Below are 17,418 nucleotides of genomic sequence, written 5' to 3'. Positions count from 1 at the left end.
CTATTGAAGAAAGAGAGAGAGAGAGAGAGAGAGAACCACACAAAAGGTCTCTGAAATCAGAATGAGCAAATTTTTAGGATTCCAGCAAGAAATGAAACAATCAGATGATGTCATTATTAAGGCAAAAGGTTTTGGGGCCAAAACTAATGCGATAGAACATATGTGATCAGAGCAATGCAGTCTTACAAAACATGACACAATTGCCATGTTCTTCAGTGTAATAACTTGTTTGTATTTCTCAAAAAAGCACATGTCTTTACCAGAAAATATGGGACATAATCCCAACCTGTCAACATGCAAATCTAACAGGAAACAAGCACCCGTCTCAACTCAAAACAAAGCGATTCAATGACAGTTACAACATCTGGTCTAACTCGAATCTCTCTTTCTCCAACTACGTATTATTAAAAGCGTATTATTAATTCTTGTCAGAGCTGACATTAAAAAGACATTCATATACAATACTTCAACAATTATTATCATTATACAGAACACATGATAACTAGAACAGTAAATATATCAATATCATGGAAAGATGTACATTTTACAAAGCAATATCAGGAAATTCCTCCACCCAAAAGATTAGTTATCCCGGGTTTGAATCCAACAATTCACAACAGGATAAATAATCTGCAACTATATTATTCCTATCAGAATTATGCTCTACTTTTACATTACACGGTTGTAGGCAGAAAGACTGCCTGGTCAGTCTCTGGTTCTGGTTTTTCATTTTATTAATAAATGAGAGATTGTGGTCAGACAACACTAAAATTTCTTCGCTCTTGGGCCTGTTCACATACACTTCAATTTTTTTCAATGTTGTAATTAATGCTAACTTTTCTTTTTTTATTGTGGAGTACATTTTCTGATGTTTTTCCAACTTTGAAGACATGAAACACGCCGGATGTAGAATACTCCTGTCATGTTCTTGAAGTAGAACAGCTCTAATTCCATAGTCGGATGCATCAACTTGTATTAAAAACTTCTTATTGAGGTTTGGAGCTTGAAGCACTGGTCTTGTAGTTAAAATGGCTTTAACCTTCTCAAGTGATTCTTGACACTCTGGAGTACAAACAAACTTTGTCTTCGGACTGGTTAAGTCAGTTAAGGGAGTTACTACTGCTGAGAAATTTGGATAGAATCGGCTATAAAATCCAGCCATGCCCAAAAATTTTTGTAGTTGTTTCCTGGTAGTAGGGGGGATAGCCTTACGGCTACCTTCTACATTAGCATCAACAGGAGCGAGAAGGCCTTTTCCAACTCCAAATCCCAGATACTGAACAGTTGCCTTTCCAAACTCACTTTTTTGTAAGTTGAATGTTAGTCCTGCTTCCTGTAGTTTCTTGAACACTTTCCTTAAAATCTTCAGATGTTCTTCCCATGTATTAGAATAAAATACTATGTCATCAAGGTAAACACCTACTCCTTCCATGGATCCTAGCAGTTGATCCATCACTCATTGGAATGTTGCAGGTGCATTCATCAGACCAAACGGCAAAACAGTGTATTGATACAGTCCAAAAGGAGTGATGAAAGTTAATAGCAACTTAGCATCCTCATCTAAGTGAATCTATCTTGGAAACAAACTTGGCTTGCCCATTATTATCAACTAATTGATCTATAAGAGGCAAGAGATAATTGTCAGCCACACTGATGGAATTCAGTTTCCTATAATCAGTACACATCCTAAACAAGCCATCCAGTTTCTTCACTAACACACAAGGAGAACTGTACTGACTTTTCCAATATGGAAGAATTGTTCATCTTGCTTTCAGCTCCCAATTCGTAGTCATCATTGTCCTCTGTGGATGAAGTTGTCTGTGTTATTGACACTTTCAGTCTTAGCCTCTGAGAAGTAAGGTTTCAAAATATTCACATGTATCTTCCTCTGTTGCTTCCTTCTTCCTGGTGTTTCAATCACTTAAGTTTGATCACTTAACTTCTCTATAATCTTATAAGGACCTTGAAACTTATTTGTTAGGGGAAACTTTTCTCTGGTAAGAACATTAGAACTTGCTGTCCTACACTAAAACTTCTTAGCTTAGTCTTAGCATTATATCTCTTTCATTTTCTTTTGACTTATTTTCAGATTTTCTAAGGAGAATTTTCTCATTTCTCTTAACCTTTTCCTCAAGTTCTTCACATATTCTCCTTGATTTTCTTCCCAATTCTCTGCAAGAATCTTCAATGGACCTCTCATGTCTCAACCAAAAATCATCTGATTAGGTGAACATCCCATACTTTCTTGATAAGCATTCCTAACTTCAAACAACATAAAGGGTAAACCAGCATCCCATTCTCTTCCTGATTCATAACAATACTTAGTTAACATACTTTTCAATGTATAGTGGAACCTTTCCAAGACTCCTTGAGTCTCTGGATGATAAGCAGTTGATGACTGTTGTTTCATTCCTAACAAGTTCATCACACCCTGGAACAATTTTGAAGAAAAGTTCATTCCTCTATCACTTTGCACAATTTCTGGTACTCCAGACTTGGAGAAAAACTCCACCAACTTCTTAGTAATTACCTTTGCACTTACCCTCTTACAGGAATCGCCTCAGGATACCTTGTCCCAGGATACATTAATGTTAACAGATATACATTTCCTATCTTTGTTTTCGGAAGCAGCCCAACCACATCTATAATCACCTTGCTAAAGGGTTCTCCTCTAACTTCTATGGGATGTAGGGGTGCTTTCTGAATGGTTTTGTAAAGTCACCAAGTCGGCGCCAGGATAGTGTTTCGGCGGCGCCATTAATTAAGTCTCCGCTGAGCTTGTTTTCTTTGGTGACTTCCCGTTTTCTTCAAGCTCAATTAGTCACGCCTAAAACGTGCCAGGTCACGCATTTTAATCATTTTTACTTTATGGTATTTATACGAATGTCACACATTGTGTATCACATGTTTCTTCATTCACAGGCATCAAGACTGTATCTATATTGTAGCTCTGTATGTTTTGTATTGTAATTTGTACTCGTTCACTGCATATTATTGTTTATTGTTTCGACCTCAGGTCACAGTCAATTCCATTGTCTCTCACGGCCCGGCGTCAGTCGGCCGCAATATAAGCTGCCTGGATCTGTAATAAAGTAGCAGTAACTTTTACCTGCTCGTTTCTTTGACACCTTACAGTGGTGACCCCCGGAGTATCCCGGAGCCATTAGCGGACTCACACGGCGACTCAGTCTTGGCTCCAGGATTTCTCCAAAACGCTCTTAGCGGCCTAAACACGGGCGCTGTAACCAGCGTTTGAGCGTGCTGACTCGTCCGCGCACCCACCACCGTCACTAGCGGAACCACACGGCGCACGAAAGTGCGACGACGCGAGTACCCCACTCCAGTAAGGGGTCAAAGGAGCGAGCATGGACGCCGGATATCCCCTCCTTCATGCAGTTAAACGCGGACCCTGCGGACTCCGAGGTTTACCTACCTCCCATCACAGCCGCCCCGCCCCCGCATCGAGGCCCTCCCGCAACTCCACACCAGCGCCCCGAACACACGACGGCCGGGCAACACAATCGCGGGCCGCCCTCACCGTAAAGCTGCCGCCGTTTACGCAGGGGAACCCATCGATGTGGCTGCGCAGGGTGGAGGGCCACTTCAGAATCGCGGACCTCACGGACGAAATCCTACAGGCCGACACAGTGCTCAACGCCCTTCCGGAGGACGTACAGAAAACTCATCTCGCGAAAGTACCCAAACACACACCCTCACATACAGCACCACAAAAGTTCCTCCTCGAAGCTTGCTCCCTGCCCATCGCCGAGCGGGCCGCCCGTGCTATCGACCTTGCCAATAATCCACGCCACGACCTCAATCCAAGAGACGCTGGGGCATGGTCGTAGATCTCCTGTCAATACCAGACTTGGGTGGCACAAACAAGCGGCAGGAGATAAGCTTCATACGGAAATCTACCTTCGGCAACTCCTCCCGGAAGTACTGAAACCAGATCGCTCACCCCTACACCATGCCTGTCGAGGACCTCATAGAGGCGGCACAACACCTCACAGACTCCGTCAAGGCTTCACAGCGGCTAAAACCGGCCACACAGCCGGTCAGCTCCGTCCAGCCTGAAGAGGACGTGAGCAGCCCGTCAACGCCATCGCCAACAGACGTCCACGAACCACAGCAGACGGAGGTCCCCGGCTTCTGTCGCTACCACAAGTGGTTCGGAAAGGACGCCCAAACTGCCTGCCGCCCTGCTCGCTCAACCGCTCAAAAACGGTGGGTGGCGGGCCAGCAGGACAGGCCGCCATGGCAGCCGAAGAACCCAGGGCCTCAAAAACAATAGGTTTTTACGTCCGCGACACCGTCTCCGGCAGGATGATGCTGGTCGACACAGGAGCCTTTAAGTCGGTCTTCCCAGCATCCAGAGAGGACCGCAACCAGACACCAGACCGGCCGCTTTCTGACGGCCGCCAACGGAACCCCATCCTCTCCTACGGCACCAGGCTCCTGTCGATCTCCATCCTTGGCCAGAGTTACTCCTGGGACTTCATCGTCGCGGACTTTTAGGAACCCCACTCCTGGGGTCCGATTTTCTGGCGCACTTCGGCCTGCTAGTCGACGTGGGCGCAAGCGCCTCCTCGATACCGACTCCTGCCGGTCTCTCCCGTTAACGGCGGGACCCAGACCCACGATCAGCGCCGTCGCCCCCACCAGTATGCACACCTTCTGTCGGAGTTCCCTGAGGTATTTAAGCCCGAGCTTCGCCAAGTCCCGGGGCCCCAGCCAAGCACGGCATATACCACCATATAGTGACTAAAGGGCCCCCGACACATGCGAAGTTCCGAGGCTTCCCCCTCAGCGCCTTCAGGAGGCGAAAAAAAAAGCATTCGCGGAGATGGAACAGATGGGCATCTGCAGGAAAGCCTCCAGTCCATGGGCCTCCCCCTCCACATGGTGCAGAAACCGGATGGCTCCTGGAGACCCTGCGGCGACTACAGGCGGCTCAACATTGCAACAGAGCCCGACCACTACCCTCTACCCAATATGCAAGACCTCACGGCCTCCTTTCACGGGGCCAAAATATTCACTAAATTGGACCTTCTTAAATCTTATTTCCAGGTACCTGTTGCGCCAGAGGACATACCAAAGACAGCCATCATCACGCCCTTCGGGTCCTATGTGTTCGCCTTCTCCACCTTCGGGCTGAGGAACGCCGGGGCCACCTTCCAGCGGCTCATGGACAGCATCCTGGGGGACCTAAAATTCTGCGTCTGCTATGCCGACGACATTCTCATATTTTCCAGGTCTCACAGCGAACACCAGAGGCACATCAAAGCAGTCCTCCAGCGCCTCCAAGAAAACGGCCTCGTCGTCCGTTTCGACAAGTGTACCTTCGGCGTCCAGAAAGCAGAATTCCTGGGTCACGAAGTGTCTCCGACAGGCGTCCGCCCTCTTACATCGAAAGTGGCAGCCGTAGCCAAGTTCCCGACACCCACCTCCATCAAGGCCGTCCAGGAGTTCCTTGGGATGGTAAACTTCTACAGGCGGTTCATCCCGGGATCGCGACACCACGGCCCCCTGACGGAAGTCCTAGAAGGTCAACCGAAGTCCCTGTCTTGGGGACCCAGCCAGCAGCAGGCCTTTTCCTGACGAAGGCCGCCCTCACCAAGGCAACCGCCTTGGCACACCAAGATCCCAAGGCTCCCTCCAGCTGACGACAGACGCCAGTAACGTTGCCTGCGGTGCTGTTCTGAGCAAATCATCAACGGCGCCCCCAGCCCATCGCCTTCTTCAGCAAGAAGTTCAGTCCCGCAGAGTCCCGCTACAGCACCTTCGACAGGAACTCTGCGCGATGTACCAGCGCAGTTCGGCACTTCAAGTTCCTCCTGGAGGGACGCCCTTCACAATCTTCACAGACCACCAGCCACTGGTTCACGCCTTCACGAAGCAGGGGACGCATGGTCTTCCAGACAGCAGCGCCACCTCTCAGCCATAGCCGAATTTACCTGTTCCGTCAGGTACCTCCCCGGCAAGAAAAATCCGTAGCAGACGCCCTCTCCAGAGTCGAGTTGAACGCAGTGCAGCTTGGTGTAGATTACCAGGACCTTGCCAGAGAACAGGCCGCTGACCCAGAAACCCCAGCATACCGCACCGCCATCACATCCCTCAAGTGGCAGGACGTGACCCTCGCCCCGGAGGCCCCAGCCTGCTCTGTGACATCAGCACAGGCCAGCCCCGCCCTTTGGTTCCAGCCTCACGCCGCCAGGTATTCGACATCATTCACGGCCTCTCACACCCCTCCGGCAGGACCACGCCAAACTGCTTTCAAAAAAGTTCGTCTGGCACGAGGTGCAAAAAGGACGCCACAGCCTGGGCAAAACAGTGCCTGCAGTGCCAGACCAGTAAAGTGGGTCGTCACACGCAGTCGGGGTAGGCGAGTTCCCACAGCCAGGGCGCCGCCGCCACATCCACATCGACGTCGTCGGGCCCCTTCCCCATCAGGCGGATCCAGATACCTCCCTCACGGTGGTAGACCGTTCGACGAGGTGGCCCGAAGCCACACCCATGCAAGAAGCCACCGCCAGCGGCGTGCGCTGAGGCCCTGCTCTCCAGTTGGGTTAGCCGCCGGCGCCCCGGACCACATCACAACCGACAGGGGCCCCGCTTCCTCTCCGAGTTGTGGTCTGCCCTGGCTCAACTGCTGGGAACCACGCACCACACCACCACAGCGTACAACCCAGCGGCCAACGGCCTGGTTGAACGGTTCCACAGGTCCCAAAGTCATCCCTCATGGCCCGCTGCACCGCCGAGGACTGGAAACATCAGCTGCCGTGGGTCCTCCTCGGGTTGAGGACCGCCCCAGAGCCGACGGCACCCCATCCGCAGCTGAACAAACCTATGGGGAACCCCTCGTGGTGCCGGGAGAGCTCGTGACGGATGATCGCCACTCCCCATCTCTGCAGAGGCTCCGCGACGTGGCCGGCAAGTTCGCCCCTTGCAGGCGCTCATACATCGACAAAGCAACCACCTTCATGCCGCCACAGCTGTCATCCGCCACCCACGTCTTCGTCAGAGTCGACGCCGTCCGTCCACCACTAACTAAGCCCTACAGGGGACCCTTCCGCGTGCTGGAGCGGAACAGCAAGGCGTTCCGGCTGGCACTCCCAGGCAAGGACGACTGGGTTTCCATAGACCGGCTAAAGCCCGCCTTCCTGTCGGAGAGTCCCGGCAGCGACGCAGCACCCTTCCGCCCAAACGCACTCCAGCACCCTCACCCCTCAAGCAGGCGCGCGCCCCAGGAAGGAACCGCCCAAACAGCAGCCTCACAGGCGGGAGGCCCTCAGTTATCTTCAAGGAGCCGCGGCACCCTTCAGCGTCCCAGCAGATACAGGGATTAATCAGACGCGTCCCTCGTCTTGGGAGTATTTGTAAAGTCACCAAGTCGGCGCCAGGATAGTGTTTCGGCGGCGCCATTAATTAAGTCTCCGCTGAGCTTGTTTTCTTTGGTGACTTCCCGTTTTCTTCAAGCTCAATTAGTCACGCCTAAAACGTGCCAGGTCACGCATTTTAATCATTTTTACTTTATGGTATTTATACGAATGTCACACATTGTGTATCACATGTTTCTTCATTCACAGGCATCAAGACTGTATCTATATTGTAGCTCTGTATGTTTTGTATTGTAATTTGTACTCGTTCACTGCATATTATTGTTTATTGTTTCGACCTCAGGTCACAGTCAATTCCATTGTCTCTCACGGCCCGGCAGTCAGTCGGCCGCAATATAAGCTGCCTGGATCTGTAATAAAGTAGCAGTAACTTTTACCTGCTCGTTTCTTTGACACCTTACAGTTTCATTCGGTTTTCCAGCTATCTGGCATGTGTGACACACTCTGCAAAATCTGCTAACATCCTTGTGAAGTCCAGGCCAGAAAAAATACTTCATAATCTTCTCAACAGTCTTCCTGATTCCCATATGTCCAGACTCATGCGCTACTGCTACAACTTGTTTCCTCAATGGATATGGAATCAAAATTTGATGATATTCACCCCATTCAGCATTTCCTGGTATATCTACAGGTCGATGCTTCCTCATTAGCAATCCTTCATTTAGATAATAACAGGCGTGAGTTTGCTGAATCTCTTCTTGATCAACAACTTTGAAGAATAAATCAGCCAACGTTGTATCCTTCTTCTGCAGTTCCATTAGCTTCTCTCTTGTCACTTGACCAACTTCAAGGGCTGAACTCTCAATATCTGCTAACTCTGCTACTGTAGTTTCACTACTATCTTTACGAACACTCTGACTACTCTGAGTCTCTTCAGTAACAACAGGATCCTCTTCTTCTTGGGAAATCTCTTTATTACTAACACTAGGGGAAACTTCACTTTCCTGGAATACCTCTTCTAAGCTCAAAGATCCCTCACTTGATTCTTCTTTTGCAAGTAAATCCTGTTTCTTCACTTGCAGACGTAGTTCTCTTCATACTTCTGGTAGTTGCACAACTTGGAAACGGGTGGGGGTTATTCTTCTCTAAGTCTACCGTAGGACTAATCTTCAACGGCTTGTCTGTCACAGTAGGACAAGGAACAAATGGTATACTACCTACTTCATTACCCAGTAAAACATGCACACCCTCAACAGTTAGTGAGTCCTTTACAGCAAAATCATCATTCCCTGTCACCAGTTCACACAACAGGTGCAAGTGGCATATAGGAGTTACCTCTTCTCCTCCTATACCCTTCAAATAACTGAATCTCCGGTGAGATTCTTCTCCAACTGTTTGTTAGCACCACAAACTACCACACTATGGTTATTCCCCATACCATGTAATACCTTGAGTGGTAACTGCACACTCCCTCCTTGAGTTGCCAGCGTACCTTCATAGATATATGGCTTAAAAGCCTCCAAGCTGCTCAGTCACTCACTGCTTGAAGTTACAGTTACACTGGTTGCTAAACACTCAGCTTGTTTAGTCTCAGTCATCCCAACTGTCTCAGTCTTCCCCACACTGCACTTCGTAGTCGGTTTCACCTGGTTACCTTCAACCACTTGACCAACTGGCTTTGACTGTTGTTGTGTCTGATAACAATCTCGACTATGGTGTCCAGCTCTTCCATACCTGAAGCAGACTACATTAGTCTTCTGTACCTGTCTCAAGAAACTGGATGGTGAAGATTTAAAATTCGATAGCTGAGGGGTATCACCTGGCTTTGTGCTGGTATTATCACTGTGCGTTGTTGGAATTATAAAGTCATCTTGACTTTATAATTCCTTTTACTACTTATGATATGATAGTCTTCACTCAATGTAGCAGCTTTGTCAAGTTTCTTAACCTCTCTCTCTCTCTTAAATAGGCTCTTATGTGTTCAGGAATTCCTCTAAGATATTGCTCTAGGACAACCAGCTCCTCAAGTTCGTCCATAGATTTAACTTTAGCAGCCTCCAACCATAGTTTGAAACATTGTCTTACTTTGTAGGCATAATCCAAGAAAGTCATTTTGTCATCCTTTCTTAAAGATCTGAATCTTTCATTGTAATATTAAGGAGTCATCTGGTAAACTTTTAGCACATTGTGTTTGAGTACCTTATACTCTTTACACTGATCAGCTGATAAGGCTAAATAGGCACTTCTTCCTTTACCAGTGAGAACACTCTGTAACAAGACTGACCATTTATCTTCTGGCCATCCCATACCTGAAGCCACTTTTTCAAAGCGATCAAAAAACTCATCTGGAGCTTCTTCTGTAAACTTTGGAATTAACTTCTGTACTCTTACTACATCAAATAGAGGGTCTGAATTACCTTGGGTAGGGTTAGACGGTGTTACAGGTAATGTGGATCGAGCTTTTATTAACTCCATCTCCCTTTCATGTCTTGCTTTTTCTCTTTCTTCTTCTGCTTCTCTTTCTCTTTTCTCCCTTTCCTCTCTTGCTCTTTCTCTTTCTTCTCTTCCTCTGTCTCTTTCTTCTTCTGCTACTTTTTCTTCTTCTCTTTCTTTTCTCTCTCTTTTCTCTCTGGCGTCTTTCTCTTTCTGCCTGCATTTTTCCTCTTTCAGCCTGCGTCTTCATCATAATCAAACTTTCTTGTGCTTCTATGCATCTAAGCTCTGCTTCTGCATCACTTTTCTCTTTCTGTTTTCTCTCAGACTCAATGTTAGCTTTCAATTCCTCTTGACTATTTATAAACTGCCTCAGCTACATTCAGCAACTCTCATGCTAATTCTATCTCATCCTCATCAGTTATTTTACCAGAGTCCATCAATGCTTCGATTCCAATACATCTGATTTGTGCCTTAATCATACCACTAGACGCATCTCCCACACAGGCCACAGCTAAAGCAGCACACTTAGATTTAGTCAGGTTGGATTCAGATAACTCTTGGATGGATGGAGCTGCTAAAAACTCCTGAAGACTGAACAGAGCCATTTTCTCTAAGTTACTCAACTACAGTGGTCACTCTCCTACCAAAACAGCTATCCCTAACACCATCAGTATAAACCATAAACCAGAGTGATATTTTGTTTTATTCCCGGGTCTGGGTACCAAAATTTCTTATTGTCACAGTGTGCTCCAAGTACCTGGTTATTACACAACTAATCACAGAATTCAAAAATTTGCCTCACTTAGCCAGATACCTGAAGTCTCATAACAATAAAAATTACAACTGAGTACTCCAAAGGTAACAGTGATCCCTTAAAAAGCTTATTAATCACATAGAAAATCAAACTAAGTTTATCAAAACAATTGTTAGGTACCAACAGTTAAACAAGAAATATACTAGAGCAAAAGGGCAGTACGCCATCAAACAACTTTAACTGTTTCCTTGGTCTTAATTCACTTCACAAACTAAAGGAACAAAACATGTTTATCACTTTGCCTTATGCACACAATTAATCCTGCTCACTGGTGGTGAATGAATGAAACCCTGTTTTTAAAAATTTTAAATACAAAAATTTGTCTTTAAATTCAAAATTTATAATTACAATTCACAGTCTGGAAAAAATTTACTATTACTTGAAAACAACACAAAATTTAATTAATTCTTGAGTTAAATTAAACCAATCAAGAAAAATCTAAACTATCAAGGATTACTCAAGATTTGAAAAGAAAATCATAGTAAATGAAAATTAAATAAGGTATGCAATGTTAAATCATTAAGAAATACTTAAATTGCTAAGTAAATAAATGTTAAATCACCACTATATAAAATGTGAAAAATCAAGAGATTGCAAACACAAGAACACACAAAAATAAACAAAAGATTTACTAAAAACAATTTCACTAAGGCAAAAATCCCATTATATACATTATCATACCATGGTCATAATAAGTAATATTCACTTTAACTTACACAAGCTTGTGAAAACTTCACTTTTCCTATGTTCAGATCTCAAAAGCTAAGATTAATACCAGTGACCGCACAAATATTTTACGTTAATAATTTCTTTTTTTTTTTTTTTTGAAGAAAGAGAGAGAGAGAGGGAGGGAACCACGTGAAAGGTCCCTGAAATCAGAATGAGCAAATTTTTAGGATTCCAGCAAGAAATGAAACAGTCAGATGACGTCATTATTAAGGCAAAAGGTTTTGGGGCCAAAACTAATGCATGTGATCAGAGCAATGCAATCTTACAAAACATGATGCAAATGCCATTTGCTTTGGTGCAATAACTTGTTCGTATTTCTCAAAAAGCCACACGTCTTTACTATAAAATCATATGGGACATAATAAGAACAATATATGTAACACTGTGAAATCATTCGTCTTTTTCTCATATGAGACAGAATCTTACATGACTCAAAGTTATCCCAACCTGTCAACATGCAAATCTAACAGAAAACAAGCACCCGTCTCAATTCAAAACAAAGCAATTCGATGACAGTTGCAACATGTGGTCTAACCTGAATCTCTTTCTCCTACTACGTATTATTAAAAGCGTATTTTTAATTCTTGTCAGATCTGACATTACAAAGACATTTAAATACGATACTTCAACAATTATTATCATTACACAGAACATATGATAACTAGAACAGTAAATATATCAAAATCATGGAAAGATATATATTTTACAAAGCAATATCATGAAAAATATATATATATATATATATATATATATATATATATATATATATATATATATATATATATATATACATATATATATACACATACATATATAATCGTGAAGCTACAAATGTCGCTTAATATCAAATTCACGCTACCTCGGGAATATCTCCGATGTAGAATTATCACCGAAGTGGATAAGTGATAAATGGATTGGTACTGTCGGGTCGCGAACCCACGACACAGCACAGACCCAGCCACTCCAGTCGACGTTACCATTGAGCTATCAAGAGAGGTATAAGTTAATCCCCAGTTTTCTGTACTTATTTTACGCGTCGCGAGCGGAGGAAATTGTACTTAGCCTCGGCATTAACCCACCTCCGCCATGGTAGTTCATTGGTACGTTTGGAACATGCAGCTCTTATTATGAATTTTTATCACACCATGATTTATATACAATCATGAAGCTACAAATGTCACTTAATATCAAATTCACGCTACCTCTGGAATATCTCCGATGTAGAATTATCACCGAAGGGGAATTTATAAGTGATAAATGGATTGGTACTGTCGGGTCGCAAACCCACGACACAGCACAGACCCAGCCACTCCAGTCGACGTTACCATTGAGCTATAAAGAGAGGTATAAGTTAATCCCCAGTTTTCTGTACTTATTTTACACGTCGCGAGCGGGGAAATTGTACTTAGCCTTGGCATTAACCCACCTCCGCCATGGTAGTTCATTGGTACGTTTGGAACACGCAGCTCTTATTATGAATTTTTATCACACGGTGTCTGCGGTCCTCTCTGGAAGGCAGGAACACTGACCGCACTGCCCCAGTGTCGATCAGCATCATCCTGCCGGAGACAGTGTCGCGGACGTAGAAGCCTACTGGTGCGGGGCTCGTGGGTGTTTTGGGTGCTGCTGCCATGGTGGCCTGTGAGGGTGGCTGCCTCCTCCCCCGTTTTTTGGATAGGCGAAAAGGCTTAGCAATTCTGGGCCTCTTTGCTGAACCTCTGGTGGTAGCAGCAAAGCCCCGGCCTTTCCTTCTTCTGGTGGTGGGGTGGCCGCCTCCTGGCGACGACGTTGGTATCCTTTGTGGTGGGGTCCTCTGGCTGGAGGCAGTTGATGGGGTGTGCAGGCATGGATGCCCGCTTCGTTGCCCTTGTGGAGTCAGTCAGCTGCTGTGCCGTCCTTATCAGGTCCTCGACCGGCAGGGGTGTAGGGCTCCACAATCTGTTCACAAACCTCAGGGAGTAGCTGCCACAGGAGGATCTCCCTCGACAGGCTAATCTCCTTGTGCCTGCCACTGCTGTCCATCTCAGGGAGGAGGAGGAGGTCCTGGAGGGCATGCCACATCTCCAGGAGGTTTGTGTCCTGCCAGGTGTTGATGGCGAGGTCAAGGGCGCGGGCGGCCCTCTTGGAGACCGGCAGGGAGCAGGTCTCGACGAGAAAGGCCTTTAGTTCTTGGAAGGTGGCAGGGCTTGAGGTTGACATCACCCACAGGGCGACCTTTCTGTATATCTCCTCCAGTAGGGTGTTGATCGCAATGTCTGCCTTCAACACCTCGTCGGTCAGGCCTGCCACCCTGAACTGTCCCTCGACCCTGTAGAGCCATGATGCCGGGTTCTGATGGGTGAACGGCAGCAGCTTTATGCTGAGGGCCGCCCTCGGTTGGTCCATCAGGAGGGGCATCGCGTGAGGAGCGGGTACCGGCATGGCGGAGCACTTGGGTTTTGGCGTGGGGGAGGGCTCGAGAGGGGGTTGCGCAAGGGAGAGATCTGTCTCCAAGAAGTTTGCGGTTATTTGTATGTGGGAGGGAATGTCTGCGTCCATGCTCATTCCGCGCTCTCACTTGGAGTGTGAGGGAACACTGGCGTCAATACACGCTTGGGAGCGTGCTGTGTGGGTCCGCTAATGTCCCCGGTGATTTGCCGACAAGGGTCAGTAACACCCGAATGCTTTGTTAGAGCGCCGTAGTAGTCCGTTAGGGGCGTGGGGTAGTCCATCGGGCCAAAACTAAATCGCTGTTTGGGTCTGTTAATGGCTCCAGGAACAACTGCAGGGGTCACCACTGTTAGAGGGTGCAAAAGAAAGAGCAGGTAGACAAGAACTGCTAGTTTATTGAGGAAGCGGCATGCGGACGTCGGCGTATACGCGGACGTCAGTACAAAAAATATACAAGTGATCCAAGGTCAAAACTATTTCTCTGCACAAAACAGGACAGGTACATATACATAATGTGATGATTAACAATAGTAGATTAGGCACAAAAATACTCTGACACATACACTATGTATAAGGGCAAAAAATGAATAGGTAATAAATGTACAATTACATAATGATAATAAGGCTGAGTGCCGCGACCTAGGGTCAGCTGTGAAGGCACTGTAGAAAACGGGAGGTTCTCCATAGAAAACCTGTTGAACGGGGACTTTACAAGCTAAATTTAGTAAGCCTTCAGAGGGAGGCTAGTGAAACGTCATTACTGAAGGCCCTCCCACTCATTTATACTGTAGTATGACGTACTTTACTAGACACCCCGCCCATATACTTTATGAATGAACACTCAGATGTCGGTAGTAGTAGTAACAGTAGTAGTATATGGGATTCTTGTATTGTTTCACACACACACAAACGCCTACCTTACTCTCTCTCTCTCTCTCTCTCTCTCTCTCTCTCTCTCTCTCTCTCTCTCTCTCTCTCTCTCTCTCTCTTCTTTTCGATGAATCACGTCTCTTAGGTAAAGTACAATAAAGGAATGGGCATTAAATGAGAAAATTAATTCTGTAATACAGTTCCTTGGCGCAATTCACGTTTCCTTTAACTTGAAATATGCACCAAGTCTTACACACTCTGTGAAAACCATCGTTACCCTGGAGTCTGTTGCTTCATATTGTCTCAATAGTTCCGGTTCACGTATACCTGCTTAGTCCTGCTAAATGAAAGTAACATAACGCAAGTGTTCTAACCTTAACTTCCTTAATGCATGATCAATCCCATAGGAAATCCAAAGTATTCAGTATATCACACAACTCCCCATTTATTATTCTGTGTGTCTCTGTGTAAGTTTCGTTGTTTCTATACACTTGATTCATTTACTTGAAACTGACACTAATGTGGTAGGGTTGTTGAGTGGTTATGCTTAGTTTTATATGAATTTTAAGTTATTCATTCTTTCAATTTTCAATTATTTTGAATATTTCATTTACATCGTTTATTATATAGATATTTCATTTAATCATAACTGCATTGTAGTGCTGAATGATACCCGTAACTCATAGTCCAAGCGCTTGGGCTGTACCCTAATTTTTATAATCCACCAATCCACTGATTGTACTGAACTTTATTGAAACTGAAGGCAATATGAAATAAAAAATCTTGTAATATAAAATTATGCTGTTGTTTGTTTAAGTTAAGATTAAGACAGCTTTGTGTGAATCAGGGTCTTACACTTTGAGCAGAGCAGAAGTGAAGAACTTCCGATGGAAATAGAGAAAGTAAAATTTCCATATGAGCAAAGGTCAAAGTGGAAACAAAAGAGCACACTCCCAAAGTAACTTTTATTCATTTTCATCATCATCATCATCCAGGTATAAGTCTTCTGTATCCTCGTCATCGCTGTTTAAGTTGATAATGATGGGTCCCACAGTCTCCTGAATGTTGTCTGATGACCAATATCCATCCTCAAAATCTCGAGATCGTTTCACTGCAGACGCCTAAACCCTTTGGGTGACCAAAAGCTTGGCTTCCTCCAGTCTTGCCTGCAGGTCTGCCCGGGTAAATGAATGTAAGGATGAACAGACATGACGTTTCATGCATGCCCATAACTGCTCAATGGCACTTAGCTCTGGGTGGGCGGGTGGCAGACGGACCACCTCATGGCCCCCACTCTCGGATGATGTTGTCCACGGTGTACTGTGGTTTTGGCCGGTACTGTTAGCATCTGAGCAGCAGCTCTGGTCATGTGGCACCGTCTGGAAGAGGGATTCTGTGCCTCTCCAGCCAAGTAATAAGGTCTGCTTTCTTGGTTGCCGTAGCAGGACACCGACACACGTCTATCAGCTGGCTGTGATAAGGTGCGTTGTCAAGTACGAGCACCGATGGTTCAGGCAGCAATGGTAGAAGCTGAGTAGTCAGCCAGCGTATGAACAGCTCGCCTGTCATTTCCTCGTGGTAATCGCCGCTGGTACTCTTTGCAGGGTAACAAAGGAAAGAGCCTTCCATAAATCCATTTGCTGTGCCAGCTGCAACCACCACGAAGCACTCTCCTTCGCCAGATGGTACCTGTCGGCTATGCATGGCACTGGTAGCAGGCTGTGTGGTGTCCACCCACTCCCTGCTGTGGCTCATGCTTGTGATGAACCACGTCTCATCAACATTATACTATCTGCCTCCCTTCTTCTCAGTGGTGCCTCAGAGCCCGGAGACCGCCGATCCGACGGCAAACCACGTCAAGGGATTCTTTTGCAAGATACATCTTTTGCTGAGAAGTTTTGTATTTGAATCCCATATCTTGCATGAGCCGCCACACCGATATCTCAGAGGTTGTTTCCGGGATAATGGTGGCTGTCTTCAAATCTTCCGTTAGGGTTTTGACAGTAAGAACTTGCTTTGCTGCAAACTTGTGAACAAAGCGGCGAATGATACCCACTGTAAAATTGTCAAAGGCTTGTGGCGTAGGCATTACTGCCCCAGCAGACTGAGGCGAGCTCACTGATCTGTGGCGCTGGACAATCTTCCTCACAGCATGCGACGTCATACCCATGAAATTTGCCACACGGTCGTAGGGCCTGTGTGGATAAAGACCAGTATTTAGCCAATGAATAAAATGCTTTATATAACAGACTTTGTTTTTCCTATGCACACGGCCATGTAAAGTATTGATAACGATATTATTAATCATAATGATAATAATCACAATTTTCATCATAGTTACCATTATTCTTGTTATTAATATAATCATCATTTTTGTTATTCATACTTCGACGACAGGGACGAAGATAATAGAATATACATAAGTACATATGCCATATACATACACATATATAGACAGATATGGTACATACATAAATGCTCATACATATAATACATAAATAAAATTTTAATATATATATATATATATATATATATATATATATATATATATATATATATATATATATATATATTGTGTGTGTGTGTGTGTGTGTGTGTGTGTGTAAGGGGGTCATTGCAGCTAGTCAGTGAGATAGTTTATCAGTCAAGAAAGTTCGGCCAATGTTAAATCTTGGTCTGAAAAGTTAAAGAGGCCTTGATATATAAACTAAATATTTTCATACTCGTCATTCGAGTATTATTACCCCTTAAAGGTCAGCTTTGTTCTCTTGTCTAAATCGTTTGGTGCTTGTGTATCAC

At 45.3% G+C, this 17,418-nt stretch overlaps 1 pseudogene; it reads right to left on the bottom strand.

Moving 5' to 3' along the window:
• Window positions 1-15,708: 15,708 nt before the first annotated feature.
• Window positions 15,709-17,418, bottom strand: part of LOC136836180 (uncharacterized) — a 37,133-nt pseudogene continuing 35,423 nt past the window's right edge.

The sequence above is a fragment of the Macrobrachium rosenbergii genome, chromosome 56 (assembly GCF_040412425.1).
Source record: "Macrobrachium rosenbergii isolate ZJJX-2024 chromosome 56, ASM4041242v1, whole genome shotgun sequence".
Classification (NCBI taxonomy): domain Eukaryota; kingdom Metazoa; phylum Arthropoda; class Malacostraca; order Decapoda; family Palaemonidae; genus Macrobrachium; species Macrobrachium rosenbergii.
This window is presented reverse-complemented; position numbering and strand designations above follow the sequence as displayed.